This window comes from Serinus canaria, chromosome 2 (assembly GCF_022539315.1).
Source record: "Serinus canaria isolate serCan28SL12 chromosome 2, serCan2020, whole genome shotgun sequence".
NCBI classification, from domain to species: domain Eukaryota; kingdom Metazoa; phylum Chordata; class Aves; order Passeriformes; family Fringillidae; genus Serinus; species Serinus canaria.
In genome coordinates, this window is record NC_066315.1 from 149,272,388 (window position 1) to 149,287,769 (window position 15,382).

The 15,382-nt window shown below is 51.7% G+C and overlaps 1 protein-coding gene across 1 annotated transcript in view; it reads left to right on the forward strand.

Moving 5' to 3' along the window:
• The first annotated feature begins 4,373 nt into the window (after positions 1-4,373).
• LOC127059263 (adhesion G protein-coupled receptor B1-like) overlaps positions 4,374-15,382 on the forward strand; it is a 123,995-nt gene continuing 112,986 nt past the window's right edge. The window contains exon 1 of the mRNA XM_050971047.1: positions 4,374-5,009. The gene's annotated coding sequence lies outside the window, so the exon portion shown is untranslated. The remainder of the gene's footprint in view (positions 5,010-15,382) is intronic.

The window sequence follows — 15,382 nt, forward strand, 5'->3', positions numbered from 1 at the left end:
CCCTTGCCATCCTCATCTACACCTACGATATCTGGGGGTACCACTGGCAGGAGGAGACTCTTCCAATAAACTAAATTCAGGTTCTCTGCACTGCAATTATGCTTCCAGCAGATTTTTGGGGCAAATCTATTATTCCAACGGCACAACCAGCCTACCTTTGCAATGTGGGAGGTGGAAGGACCGAATTAACAAACCTAAACCAGCTCTGAGCAGCTAGCAGCCCAAACAGCCTTTTTCCGCCCGTACTCGGCGCTTCAAAAGAAGGTGGAAAAATTGGGCAGATAGCAAATGTTTTTTCCAGCTCTTTCATGTCTCCCTCATGTACTTTGTAGTTTGAGACCAGCTTAGGCTCCTGAAGTGAGCAGCTTAATTCTTCTCCCAAAATCTCTTTGCATATTCCCAGGGGTGCTGCATTTAACCATGAATATTCCCATCCCTTTTTTTTTTTTTTTTTTTTTTTTTTTGCTCTGGACCCATTTTGCCTCTGACAGCAAGAGGGGTTTTCTGTGCAAACAAACATTTTCTAAATTCAAAATGTGGGCAAAGGTTTGTTTATCCCTCTTGAGTTTGCTGTTTTCCTTTGACAGGGGGAAGAGGAGAATTACAGCTGGATCCTGCTCTGCCTTTCCACCTCCAAAACCCAGACAGAAAACAGAGCAGAGAGGAGAAAGATACTTCACTCTTGGTTGTGTTTTTGCACAACAAAGTTGGTGTTTGTCACAAAACCCACCCATCACCCCACCAAGGAGAGGTAGGGGTGGGTTTACCTTATCAGCACCACCATGATGGTGTGGGGATGGTTTGTCCCAAAAGCTCTTGGGCCTTGTGGCTTCTGTTTTTGATGTTCTTGTCTGCTTCTTTTCCTCTGGGAATGACACTGGAAGGTGCTGATGGTGCCCATATCTGCCCTGAGGAACTTCAGGAGTCCTCACACCACCTTGTGATGGGACAGAGGTTGGCAGTTTGGGCTGAGCTGAGAACTTTTGGTTATTTCTGCACATTTTCAAGCAAAACAGGGCAGAGATCTCTGTTTCAGGGCTTTCTGTGTCATAAAGAAATTGTGCTGACCTAAGACTGGTCCCTGCAAGGGCAGCAGAGGGGAGAACCACAAATACAAAGGTGTCTTTAAATCTGTTGTTACCAGTATAGACCATTCTCCTCACAGATCCCATGTTTGGGTTATGTTGGCAGGATGGAAGGAAGGGTCTGTGTCCCTCCAAATGGGGAGATCTGATGCTTTGAGAGTATCTCTTGCTCTGCCAATGGCCTTCTTTGCCCTCAGAGTTATTCTGCTGCAGGGAAATTCACAGATCCATTTTATGCTAAAGTTATTTTGCCTTCATCACTTCAGAGATGAAGAGAGCAGGTGAGTTATTGCACTTGGGTACCTCAGACAGCTGCAGACCCCAAATCCCCACATCCTGTTTGCTGTCACAGCTCACCCTCAGTTCTCCCTGGAGGGCACACAGTGAGAAAAGGGGACACCAGGCCTCTCTGAGATTTTGAGGGGCAGGCCATGTTTACCCTCTTGTTGAATGGGGGTCTAGGAATTCACAAATCTCTCTACTTAGAACTGGAAATAAATGGTCTGCAGGGACATTTGTGAGAACCTTTGGACAGTGCTCTGTGGCCCAGGGTAGGATTCCTGGTCCTGGGCCAGGAGCTAGGCTTTGATGATCCTTGTGGGTCCTTTCCAGCTCAGGATATCCTGCAATTCTCAGATTCATCGAGCCCAATTCCCCATTCCCACAAAGATGAGTTTTCCATCAGGCCCCACTGTAACAGAAGATGGGTTTGGTTTGGTCAGCAGCACTTTCTGGTTCTCTGTCCTTCTGCTTGCACTTCTTTACCCTGTAACACAGGAGAGATGCCAGCTGCACCTTGATCTTCCTGACCTCCCCAAACACAGGACAGGGAAGGTGAGTGCTCTCCTCTCCCCCAGCATCCCAAAAGAAAAGCAGAGCTGCCCCACGGGGCTCAGAGGGGCAGGGACAGAGTTAGGGTTAGGGTTGGAGTTAGGGTTAGGTTTGGGGTTAGGATAAGAGTTAGGATTAGGATTAGGGTTAGGATAAGGGTTAGGATTAGAGTTGGTGCTAGGATTAGGGTTAGGATAAGGGTAATGGTTAGGATTAGGGTGGGGTTAGGGTTAGGATAAAGGTTAGGATTAGAGTTGGAGTTAGGATTAGGGTTAGGTTTAGGTTTAGGGTTGGGGTTAGGTTTAGGATTAGGGTTGGGGTTAGGATTAAGGTTGGGGTTAGGGTTAGGTTTAGGTTTAGGATTAGAGTTAGGGTTGGGGTTAGGGTTAGCCTTAGGGTTGGGGTGGTCAAATTAGTGTTAGGGTTTGGTTTAGGTTGAGTTTTAGGCTTGGGCTCCTTTTGCCATGCACTCCCTGGCTCCCTCCAAATCTTTCCCCTTTCCTGCTGACACCTGTGAGGGTTGGAGAGAGAGGAGCTGCAGAAAGAGGAAAGAAATCCCTGATTGACTCGGAGGAGAAGGGAATCCTTCCTGATGGAAAACAAGCTCCCAAAATGCTGGCGAGGGAAAGGGAGAGATTTCCATTCGGAGCATGCACTGTGCTAATCCAGCATAGCCGCCTGTCGGCTGAAACCCTGCATTTCAGGCCCCAGCTGCCCCTTTGCTCCAGTCCCCGCTTAACTGGAGATGTCACAGATGCCTTTGGCCAGCGACACTGCAGTGCTGGCTGGGGATGAGAGGCTGCTTTGCTGCGTTCCTCCACAGCCAGGATTTGCAGCTCAGCTCGTGTAAACGAAGATTTTTCTTTCTTTTCTCCTTCTCCCAGGAGTTTTTAGGGATGCAAAAGGTTTGAAGCTGTGGAAATAGGGGCTGAAGTGCTGGATGATGTGAAGGGAAGGGAGGAAAGGGGAAGAAGGCCAAGGGGAGGGGATGGAGATGCCCTGGAGGGCCCCTCGGGGGAGAGATTGGGTGCTCCTCTTCCTCCCTGAGGCAGAGGGACAGAGGGTGGTGGCAGATGGGATCTTCACCTCAAGGTCTGAGCCCCTTTCCCTGGGGAAGCAGCAGCCCCGGGCAGGGAGGGAGAGGATTTTGCCAGGGAAAGAGGGTCGGTTTCCCCCTTTTGGAGTAAGAAGGGTTAAAAACAAGGGGCAGGTCCCGAAGTCTGACGGGATGTTGAAGTCCCCCAGCTCTCCACACGCCTCCAGCCTTATCCCTCTCCCTTCCATCCCCTTCCCAACGGGGAAGGGGATGGAAGCTCCCCGCTTCTCTGCTCGGCAGGCTTCTCGTTGCCGGAGGACCTTCCTCAGGCTGCAAACCTGGAGGCAGCACCTTTACCCCAAATCTGCCGGGATGTAGCTCGTACCTTTCACTCCAGCCCATTTCCTCCTCCTCCATCTGCTCAAACTTTCCCTTCCCCCCTCCCCAGCCTCCTGCTACCCTGGGGTGTTGCCTGGATGAGAGACCCCCAACTCCCGCCCAGATTTTGGGTTAATGGAGCAAGGAGTTGAGGAGGATGCTAGGAAAGAGGTAAAATTTAAGCAATTAGGAAAGGGTTAATGGCTGTTGCCGTCTTCTGCCTGGGCAAACCGTGCGCCCTGGTGCAAAGGCACGGCCGAGCCGGGGTGCTGGGGGAGGTCCCCCCATCCCCGCCCTCCTTCCCCGCGGCTGAAGGGCTGGGGAGCCACTGCCCCGCTGGTCCCCGCCGCCCTCTCCAGCGTCCCGTTCCCCCTCCCAGGCTGCCAGCTCCGGGGGAAGTTCCGGGGGGGGCGATGAGAGAGCCCCTGCACCCCCCTCTCCCTGCCGGTACCCAGGCAGCGGCACCGGCGTCTCTGCGCATCCCTCTGCGGGCGAGCGGCACCTCTCCGTGCTGAGCCTCCGCAGGTTTTTGGGGGAGCGGGGCGGGGAGAGGGGGTTGGGGAAGCAGAAGCCTCGCCATCCTCACCACCACCATCCCGGCTCCCTCTTCACCTCCTGGCTCCCCGCTTAGGGCTAAGCTGTCCCGAGGAAGCTGCGCTGCTGAGCCGCCAGCGCGCTCCGGCTGTCGCTGGCTCCTCCGTTCCATCCATCCATCCATCCATCCATCCATCCATCCATCCATCCATCCATCCATCCATCCATCCATCCATCCATCCATCCATCCATCCATCCATCCTCTCCTGCTGGAGGCTAGCGGAGCATGCCCAAAGCGATACCGTGTCAGTTCGGGTCCTCGCCTATAGCTGCCTGTTTTACAAAGCTCCGATCCGTGCGTGTGCGTGTGTATGTGTGTGTGCATTTCATCCCTCCCTCCTATCCCTCCCTCCCTCCCTCTCTCTCTCTCTCTCTCTCTCACTCTAATGTGTGATCTGGAAAGCTTATAAAAGCCTGATGTAATCCTTAATGCAGCCCCTGGCTACAAAGACTGAATCTAGTTTCAGAGAGAGAGATTCAAAAGCAGAATTTAAAAAATAAATAAATAAATTTTTAAAAAAAGTGTGGGGGGAGAAGAGAGAGAAAGAAGGAAAAGCAGACGAGTGGATTTTAAACAAACAGATCTTCCTGAAGAAGACCATTCTTGCTCCTCGCTGCTGGGAAAGCTACTCTGAACCCTGCTGTATATTTTTTTTTTTTTTCCAAAGGAGAAGACTTGATTGTCTGCTTGGATCTAATGATTTACTGGCTTTTAACTGCGTTTTTCCCCTCTCCTAAGGATTCCTCAAAAAACGGCTTAATTATTTTCAGCTTTTCTCTTCTACCTGCCTGTCTGCAGAGACACCAAAGGTTCTCCCTTCCTCTCCCTCCCCACCCCCATTTCTTTTAGGATTTTTTCCCCTTTTCCATTTAATATATACATATATATATATATAAATGTGTATGTATATATATATGTAGTGGCAAGAGTGGAGGAAGCGGAGGGGGAGAGAGAGCTCTGCCATCCTTTTGGACTTCACGCACTGCCCGATGTTGGGCTGGTTACCCCTGGATATGTTGCTGGTTTCCATTTGGAATTTGACGAAGGGAAGAAGGAGGATATAAAACCTGGGGAGCTCGGCAAGGTAAGGGGCTCCTGGCCACCCTTCCTTCTTCCACGGAGGGGAGGGAGAGGGGGAACGCGACTTCTCCGGCTGCGCTTTGCCTGGAGCGCAGGGGGTTCTGTCTCCATCCCCAGGGGAGACGGCGATGGGGGCAGCGCTGGGCACCCACTCCTCTCCTTTTGCCCCTGGAAACAGCACCCGGAGGATGTTTTCGTCCCTTCCACTCCGCAATTTGGACTGATAGAGCGTAATCATACCCTGACACGGGAAGTTTTAACTTTAGTGCATGCAGGTCCTGTGGGCAAACATCGAGCACTGGTGGAAAATATTGAATGTCTGCAGGATGCGAAGGGGGAAATGCAGACGTGTCCCGGGGAAGGGAGCTGGGGACTGAGTTATTTGTGGGGGGAGAAGGCAGCCAGGCGAGGGAAGAGGAGCGGGGGATCGCGACTGCAGAGCCAGCCGGGCTGAACTGCAAAGTGCCGCGAAGCCGCGGTGCCTTCGCGAGCAGCCCTGGGGTCCGGGACTCCTCAGCTCGCAATGTTGGCAAACAAAGTCCCGGAAGGACGGGCAGCTGCCTGTCCCGGGTATGAATCTGCCCTCATCGCAGCTCTCGGGGTGGGGGGGTCCCTTCTTGCTTCGCTGCTTGTGTGGCGCCTACCCAGGGCTGGAGGCTCCGGCTGGGGAGGCGATGAGCTCCTCATGTGCCCCCCCAAATGCCATTTCTCAGCACTCCGCTTCACACCGGGGGTGAAAATTAACCTTTAGCCTTCGTAGAGCTCCGAGTGTGGCACAGACGCACAAACACACACACGCTGCTCCCGGCGCTGTGCTCCTGGGGGATGCTGGCACCCAGGCACGGCTTAGCCTTTCTCTGGGGAAAGGGGGAGCGGGTGGAGAGAGAAGGAGTCTCCATCAGGGATGCGTAATTACAAAGCATCTTGTTCTGAATCACCCTGTGTGGGAATGAACCGCAAAATTTGTCTCTCCCTCTACCCCCACCGCCCCCTTGCCTTTCACGGCCTGACATTCGCTGATGGAGGGCGGCTGTTGATGCATCTTCAGACTTTCACGGAGAGGTGTTTCAGCCATGGCTCTGCCAAGGCTGCGAGGAAAAGGGGAAAAGAGAGATCGAGGGGGATCAGGTAGAGATTTCAAAGGGACTTCTCAGTCCTGGCTGAGAAGCAGGCACCGCTTCCTGAATCGAAGGCACGGGTTGCAGATGAACTCTGCCAGGTACCTTCGGCTGTGACTCACAGTCGAGTCCCTGATCCTGCCCTGGCCAAGCAAACAACCCCTGTGAATCAGCGGCACAGAGAAGTGCGGGGAGGGAGGGGAGCATCAAGGCAAGGTCAAAGGGATGGAGGGCACAAAGACACCCCCCTGCCATCCCTAACCGCCCCATCCGTTCGGAGCTGGGGCTTTCCGAGGCTCAGGCTCAACCCAGCTCCAGCACTGGGTCTGCCGATTTGCCAGGGCCAGCTGACAGCTGATGGCTGAGGGAGGAGGAAGAGGAGGAGGGGAGGAAGGGGGCTGAGGAAGAGCGGAGCTACTTTGACAGATGCCCAAACCTGCGTGCGCGGCAGAGCGAAAATCGCAGCGCCTCGAAAGCCGCCCTGGGAGGGAGCCAGGGGTGCTCGGGGTGCAGGGGGCACCTCCCCAGCCCCGATACCTGTTGATCACCTATTGGTTCCCTCTCACCTGGCCAGGCAGAGCCTGAGGAAAGCCAGGAGGGCTGAGCCCCCCGGCACTCCGAGGAGTTGCCTGGTGACCTCCGCGGCGTAACGGGGAGGGCTCTGTATTAATGATGATGACTCTGCTTTGGCTGGTGCTGAAATATCTGTATTATCTATTATCAGCTGGGAGACGAGGCTGGAGGCTTCGCAGGGCTGGGATCTCATCCAAAGTCCGGGCTGCTAAAGGAAACAAACAACTCCCCATGCATATTAAGTGGCTCCCTAATTAATTAATGACTCATTAACCTGGGTCCCACAGTTCTTCCTGTGCCCAAGACCTCGCTGAGGAAGAGGAAGGAGGTGGCAGGGCAGAGCTGGGGATGTTTTTACCTTTGGAGGGTGCTGAGGAATTGCACCAGCTCAGCCAAGCCGCACTGCCAGGGGACGGGGTGGCCACGGGGCTGAGCCAGGCAGGGGACAAAGGAGAGGGCTGAGCAGCCAGGACACCCTGCCTGATGGGGCTCGGAGGGGCACAGGGCTGCTGGGGTTTGGAAAGCCCAGGGGAGCTCCATACCATGCTCTGGGTGTTACAGAGGGGTCAGGGTGCAGCATCGCTCCTGCTGTGGAGGACGAAAGGGAAGACCAGAAAGGAACTGGACAGGAAAAAGGCACAGCAAGGGCAGGAGCAGGGCTCCCGGCCCTTTTCATAGCACTTGGGTTGGTGTTGCAGAGACCTGGGTGCAGGAAGAGGAGCTTGGAGTCCCCAGAATTGACCAGTGAAGGTGGAAAGGCTCAGGGAAGGACTGGCTGCAAAGCGGATTTCTATTAATGACTGTAGCCCCTTCTCCTTATGTGAGGGGAAACGAGGCAGGAACCGTGTGCCAGACCCCATACCCAGGATGGGAACTGCCTGTGTGTGTGTGGGAGCCGGGGGGACATCCTGAACCCCCATCACACCCAAAGGAGCAGCCAAAGGCAACCACCACAGCCGGGGGAGCACCCCACATCCCATCCTCTGCCACCCCAGCGAGACCTGCATCGCCCTGTGCCCTGCAGGCACCCAGAGGTGCTATGGGAAACCCCTACAACCCTTCCCTGCCTTACAGCACCCCACAAGCCCCTTGTACAACCACCCCAAACTTAGCGAAACCCTCCCAACACACACATCCCCACTCCATCCTTCTCACAGCACCGGGACCATCCCCGCTGCAAACTCTCGCCGGGAGAGGTTGGGAAAAGGCGTCGGGCATCTCCACCCAATGCCAGGGTTCCCCCTCAGCCTCCCCCATCCCCAAGGCGGCAGCGGGGGGGCTGCCGGGGGCTGCCGGGGCTTGCGGTGAGCGGCGGGGAGGTGGCGCTCGCCGCCCGGCTATCGCCGCTCGCCACCCCCGGAGCGCTCGGATGCTCGGCACAGCCCGCGGAGCGATGCTCTCCGCTATCCCCCTCTGAAAAAAAAAAAAAGAAAAGAAAAAAAAAAAACAAAAAAAAAACAAAAAAAAAAAAAACCAGCCCACCTGCATAGCAGGGGCTCGCAAGAAGCGCTGGCTCCCACCCCGCACCTGAAACGCCAAACCCATGGGGTTTATTTCCCACTCTCCAGCATCGCCTCCCCGCTAAGTTTTTGCTCCCCCCTTCCCATGTTATTTTTTCACCATGCTCTCCCACACGTTTTATCCCCCCTCACTTCCTTTTCTCCCCAATTTCAGGATCCTTGTGGAAGTAGAGGCTTCCACCGACTCTCCACGGGAGTGGAAGTGGTGCTGAGCGCAGCTCTGTTACTCCCATGCCCAGAATTGGGGGGGGCTCGGAGGCAGCTCCCAGCTCCAAGGGCTTGCTGGACGTCTCCACACCACCCCTCACTCCCTGCAAGTGGGAAAAGGGGATGCCCGAGCACTTTGCTCCTGAGAATCCACCCGTGGGATCGTCCAGCAGGGATGGTGCCCCATGCTCGAGGGGGGGGAGATGGCAGAGGGGCTTCCCGCAGTGCCTGCGTGGCTGCAGGTGGCTTTTCTTTCCCAGTTTTTTGGGGGAAAGGGAGAAGGGGAAGCCTTGTGCTCACAGATCCAACCTCACCCCCTCCCGTTGCTCAAGTGTAGCAGGCTGGAAATCCTCTGTCATCGATACCTGTTGCAGGGTATCAGCTTGGCTCATTAATTAGCTCCAGGAAAACCTGGGCTGGTAAACAAGTGACTCAAAGCTTTTCTCCGGGCCTGATCCCAGGCTTGTGGAATGCTGGTCTCCACCTTTCTAGGAGAGGTACAAAGAGAGAGGAGTATTTTCCTCAAGATGGATGACAGGCTGTCTCTGGAACCAGCTCGTCTCCTCCCCTTGGAGAAAATTCACATCCCCAGGAGAGTCTGCAAAGGGAAGGGAGATGGCACCTGGCTGGAGGTTTGTAGGAGAGTCCTGCTCATTGTCACAGCAAGGATTGGAATGGCTAAAATGTGGCTGCAGACAAAGCCCGGGGTCCCCATCACATCCCAGTGTTCACCATTCACAGGATGCTCCCAAGTTCTTCTCATGGTCCTTCCCCAAATTCCCTAGGTTCTCTGCTTGCCTGGAGTTTGCTGGGATAACAAAGGGCAGGAGGGTGATGCTTGTGTTTGGGGGAAACTTGACTAAGAGTTAAATGTTGATGGGGGTTGATGTCCATCCATAAATTTGGGTGGGGATTTGGGGCTCTGAAGCACAGGAAGAAAAGGACTGGTGCACAGTTCCCTCAGCCAAGGCAGGGACAGGGGTCTCCTTCTTGTCCTGTCAGTTGCCTTGAACCACATCTCTGCCAGGAAAAACAGCATTTGAATGTCCCATCTGTGCTGGAGAGGCAGGGGCTCCTTTTGACTTGAAATGCACTGCTTTCCTTCAGACTAAATATTAGGAAGAAATTCTTTATTGTGAATGATTTGAGGCCCTGGCACAGATTGTCCAGAGAAGCTGTGGCTGCCCCATCCCTGGAAATGTCCAAGGCTGGGTTGGATGGGGCTTGAGCAACCTGGGACAGTGGAAGGTGTCCCTGCCCATGTTACAGGGGTGGAATGAGATCTTTAAGGTGTCTTCCAATCCAAACCATTCTGTGATTTAATGATTTATGCCTGGCCCCATCAGATGCCAAACTCACAGGAAACCAGCCCTCTAAATCCCAAACCACCATGGCATGGAGCTGTAGCCCTCATTTCCCCAAGTAAGGCCCATCATAGATGTCATCCCAATCTCCAGCATCCCAGTGTTGGGGATCTGACCTGCCCTTAATGCTCCTGCTGCCAAAAAGGCAATTCTTCCACTCCATCCCTGACCCATTACTGGGGTATTTTATTCAGAGCTAAGAAACCATCAACTGGAAGCCAAACTTCTCTCTGGGAGAGCAATCTGGAAGGGCAGCCCACAGGGGAGTGTAATTCCCTTTTCCTCCCATGCACTCCGTGTGATATCTGGCTTTTTAATGTGGTTTGCAGCATGCTGAGGCCACAAAACACAACAATTAAAAAAAAATAAAGAAAAGGAAAATGAGCAGTAAATGAAGTCCCTTCAGAACATCCATTTGTCATCACATCTCGAGTTCAGAATTTCCTCGCGGTGCCTCTTGGAGGGAGGGTTTTGTATTAGTCTGATTATGTTGAGATAATCTGTCATGTTGCTCCAGGAAGCTCTGAGAGAAGAGGACAAAAAAAAAAAAAAAGGAAAAAAAAAAGGGAAAGGAAAGATAATATTTTAAATCAGAGGGCTGCTAGATTGGTGACTCTGTCTGGCAGACACACATCACTGCCCCCTTTATGAAAATTTTAATTGGTTACCTCTGTCAGAGAAAATGAGAGATTTGCTGATTTTAATTTGTTGGAGCGAATCACTCCCTGCCAATGTTATCAAAATTAAACAGGAGATGGTTTCTTACTCTCCTTCTCCTACTCCCTCTGCATTTTCTTCTGAAATATCCCTCCATAAAAGATTGATTAAGGAGTGACCAGCGATGACAAACGAGCTGTTGAAGTGGCAAACTCTGCAGTGCTCGGTGTCACGCCTTATCCCTGGGACAGGGAGGATCAGGGAGAGCAAACAGCACCTGGAGGAAGAAAGGACAGAGACCTAGTAAGGAAATATAGATATTTTTGGGGAGGGGTAAAAACTGGAACAGATGGGTGTCACCTCATGTAGTGCACTGCATGTTGGCTGAAGTGAGTGCAAGAAACAAGAGATATAAAATATATAAATTCCTCCTGCCAGTGTTTCAAGTACCATTGTGGTTTTCGGTTGGTGATCTGCCCCAGGTAGAGCTGCATTTTGCTGGTTTGATATGGCCTGGGAGCAGGACAGAGGAATCCTGAATGAGTTTGGGGGCACCATTTGGTGCAGGTGCTGGTGTTTATTGTTGCCAGCTCTTTTTCTGAGCACTGAGTTTTGGTCAGAGGCAGGTCTTGTGATACCTCCTGCCGTGATTTCAGCACTCCCACCTGCAGGCTCACCTTGTCAGCTGCCTGTTTCCAGGCTGGCTTTGCTAGATGGAGATATTCCCTCATTTTTTTTTTTTTTTAGCTCAGCTGGCCTATAACAAAGTCCTTGCTGTTTGCAAAATGGCTCTTTTCTTCCTCCCCTCTGTCAGCTATTAGGAATATCCCATTCCTGGCAGACATGCCCTATTCCATATTCATTGAGAATTAGCACGGCTCTCTGTCTCAATGTTTTTGGGATAGGGGTCATCATGATATCCTGCTAGAATAGATTTGGAGCTGAAAGGCTTTGTCTCTGTCCCATCTGTGCTCCTGTCTCCCTGGGGATGATCCTGCAAGCCAACAGCTCCACAAGCTGCTGAAGTTTGGGTTACCCAACACCAAACTCCTGTGGATGATTTTAAAAGCTGCTGTAGTGCAGTTCTCTTGTGGGCCAAGGACACCCTCACGGGGCTGATCTCAGCCCCTGCCAAACCACGTGGCTCAGGGCAGGGTTCAGGGCACACTTAGTTTAGACTTTGGTCTTTCTGCAGGTTGGTATTTTCTCATTTGTGAAATGGGGAAGCTTGGCTTCCTCCTTCCCCATGTGGCTCTGTGCCAGCTCTGTGTCCAGCTGGACATGGTCAAACCACATTTCCTCTGGGATCCTGAGGTGAAGGGCACCAGCAGAGCACCAGGGATGAGTTATTCTTCTTGTGCCTTGACTGTGAGCACGTTTCCGCCCTCAAACATTCCTCCAGAGCCATCCTTTCTTGTCCTTTCTCAGTCCTTAATTTCTTGAGATCCTTCTATAACTGAAGCAGGCAATTCTCCCACACCTGCCTGGGATTTTCTCTGGATTAAACACCTCCTTTTCCAGGAGAACCTCGTGGAACACTGCAAAATGCTCCTTTGTAGAGTCCAGCCCACTTGGATACTCCAATCAATCAAGCCCAGGGTAGAAGTCAGGCTTTATGCTGGATGTTGTTGAGCAGCAATGTAACAATGGAGATCTCCTCCAAACAAATATCTGCTGGTTCCTGCAAATGAAAGTCAATACACCTTCACAAGGAAATCTGTCCCAGTGGGGTCTTTTGTATCGAAAGCCCTGTTGGTAGATTTATTCATTGTGCAGGGCCCTTCCCTTAACAAGTCAGTTATTCATTGGCCATTGCTCCAGGGCGTGGGGAATTTATGGTCATAGTCCTGTAATCAGATATTTTGTTATAGAGGGCTTTGCCACTATGAAAGGTCTGAATAAATCAGTATGCAGCAGAAATTGATCTTCTCACAGGCTATTTCTGGATTCAGCTTCTGCTCTAAGAGTGTATTCTCCCTTCTGGAGCCAAAGCCTTTGCATGTTTGCACTGTGGTCAGGCCAACCAAAGCTCTGCTTTAGTGCCTGTGTACAGACAGACACACACTTAGCTCTCTTTTCTGGGCCTGATTTTTGTCCTGAGAGACTTGAGGTCCATGCTGCTGCCATTTCCCTGACAGAAAAAAAAATAAAAATTCTCCATCACCTGACTTAAACATCTGCAGGTTGGAAAGAATTGCTTGAAAAGGCTTTAATCAACTGCTAGGGAAGAAAGGGAAATCTGATTTTGAGTAGCTGCATTGGTGCCTTAAGTACAAAAGAGCTTGGCCTGCTAATCTCCACTTCTCAGATGTTGTTCCACAATCTGATCAGCTCTATTGAGCTGAAATAAGGGTTAATTGCTAACAAAATGCTCCACACCTTCCTGCATGCAAGGAAAGGGGCAAGGGTGAGCACCTTGCTTTCTGGAGCTTAGTGCAATCTCACCATGTGCAGCTGATGGTGAGGGAATTTGTATGTGCCCCAGGAATATCTGTCTGTGAAGGTAAAATTACAGCACAGGCTCTGATTTTTATGGCAGAAATCAGGGATGGGAGGAGAGGAAAAATCTCTGTAACCTAGCAGCCTGTACAGCTGCTGCCTCCCAGGTCGTGGGTGATGTTCAATGTTTAAATGTCAATGAACCTCCCCCCTGAGCAGGGCTGAGCTGTCTTGGCACTGACACTGGGGATGGAGCTTGGCAGTGCTGTGGTTCCTCAGTTCCTCAGACACTGCCTTGCAAGTGTTCCCCAAGGCACAGCATCTTTCTAGGGAAATTCTGATTGCTCCAGGGGTGGGTTTTGGTTTAAGGAGAGTCCGTGACAAAAGACATTCCTGTGCTTGGTCTGCACTGTGAGTGCAGCCCAAAGGAGGGGCACAAACTGTGATAAGGAGCATGTGAGTTATGTCCACCTGTGGGAATACAAACCCTGAGGAGGCCTGAGGGTGTCTGAGCTGCCCACATCTCAGCAGAATCACAGAATGCCCTGTGATGGAGGGAAACCACAAGGAACATCGAGCTCCTAGACCTGCACAGAACAGCACCAAGAATCCCCCACGTTCCTGAGAGTGTTGTCCAAACTGGAACTCTGGCATGCTGTGACCACTTCTCTGAGGAACCTGTTCTGGTTCCTGACCACCCTCTAGATGAAAAACCTTTTCCCTGTACTAATCTAAACCTGTCCTGACACAGCCCCAAGCTTTTCCATCAGATCCTATCACTGGACACAGCACTGTCCTCCCAATCACTCATTTTAGCACCTCCAGGTCAGCCATGAGGGCAAGTGAAGGAATAACCATTAATTCACCAGACAGTGAATTAATGTTCACTGCATATTCTGAATGCTTTAAAAAATGACATGAACAATGTTAAATATTTCCTGTCCTGTGTCACTCGCTGGCTCCTGCCAGCTTGGGGTTTTCAGATATGTTACCAGGGATAGCAATGCTGTCAGGACTTTCAGAGTCTCCAGATGGAGATGATGCTGCAACCAGCAGGAGAGATGGTGACAGGCAGAAGAGCAGCAGAGCTGGGAGGGCAGGGGGGAAGCTGGGAGAGATCCCAGAAAAATGCCAGTTGGCTGGGGGATCCAGTTAAGTGGGATGAGTGGAAATACCAGGAGGGCATCCTTTGCTGTGAGAGCTGACATGATTGTGGATGTACCCAAGGCATCCCTCAGGGAGCAGAAACTGTGGGAAGTGCCTGCAGGCACGGAAATGCCACTGGAAGTGACATTCTCCAGATGGGGAATCCTCAGTCTGGATATCCTCTACCAAGATCAAGGACGATGGTGAAGCAGCTTGCAGGAGGGGAATTCCAGAGGCCTCTTCCACCTTCGAGCATCTGTGATTCCTGTATGTGAATTTGTGAATCTGTGAAGATGGAACACAAGTACTGCAGATTTTGATGCCCTCACTGGACACAGATGTCCCCAGGAGCTGCCTCCTGGTGAGCAGGAGGCCTGCAGGGTATTCAAAGTTGTGCTGGGGGAAGAACTGAATGATGTTTTTCAGGACAAACTCCGGTGTGGGGCTGTGTGGCAGCACCCTCTGTGTTGTCCTTCTCAAAAGGGAGGAAATCTGATTGGGATTGAAGTCTGGGGTCTGAAATCTGACATTTTGAGTGAAAGAAAAACCTTTTGTAATGGTGTGAGACAGGCTTACAACCCCTCCAAAATAGACACTGTCCTTCCCTGTGTTGGGACAAAGGCCTGGTTTGATGTCCTGTTGACTTGATCTCAGTTTTCTAGACAAGGCCCTTCTTGACAGCTCCATACCCCTGCATCTCTCTGGAGTCTTACACTGATTTTTTTGGCTGAGCTGTGACCAGAGACAATGCCACATCATCTTTGGTCAGAAATGTGCACTCACCCTGCCCTAAAATGTGATGTTTACAGTCTTTTACTCCCATATCACAAAATACCCATATTTTTGTGAATATCTTCTTCTTTCGTCCTGGGAAAAGCCTTGGCTTGTTCTGCAGTTGAGTTTTCCAAGATGTGGAATGGGGGGACACTCCACCACAAGCTGCAACATCTCCTTCCTTGTTCTGTGGTGCTGATGGCTGGTGGGTCCCTCCCTTGCCTGGTTTGATATTTCATTTGTGATTAGAAGGAATGATTTCCCAAAAGGACTTCTAAGACCATCCTGAAATGTCCCTGAGAATATCACCTGGCTGCCAACAGCATCAGGTACAGCATGGGACAAACTGCTGGGGGTGGGGAAGATGGCAGGTAAAGCCAGCTGTGATCCCTAACAGCTCTTTGTATCTTTGTTGGATTGGAGCTCATTTTAAAAGGCTGAGGGAACTGAAGCCTCTTTCGCTTCCCTGCCTTGAGCAGGCCTTAAGCGTGTTTGTAGAAGATCTCACCACAATTATCTCCATTTCCCTGGCGAGGCGAATGTGGGACAAACAAAGCACTGACTTTTCTCAACTCCCTT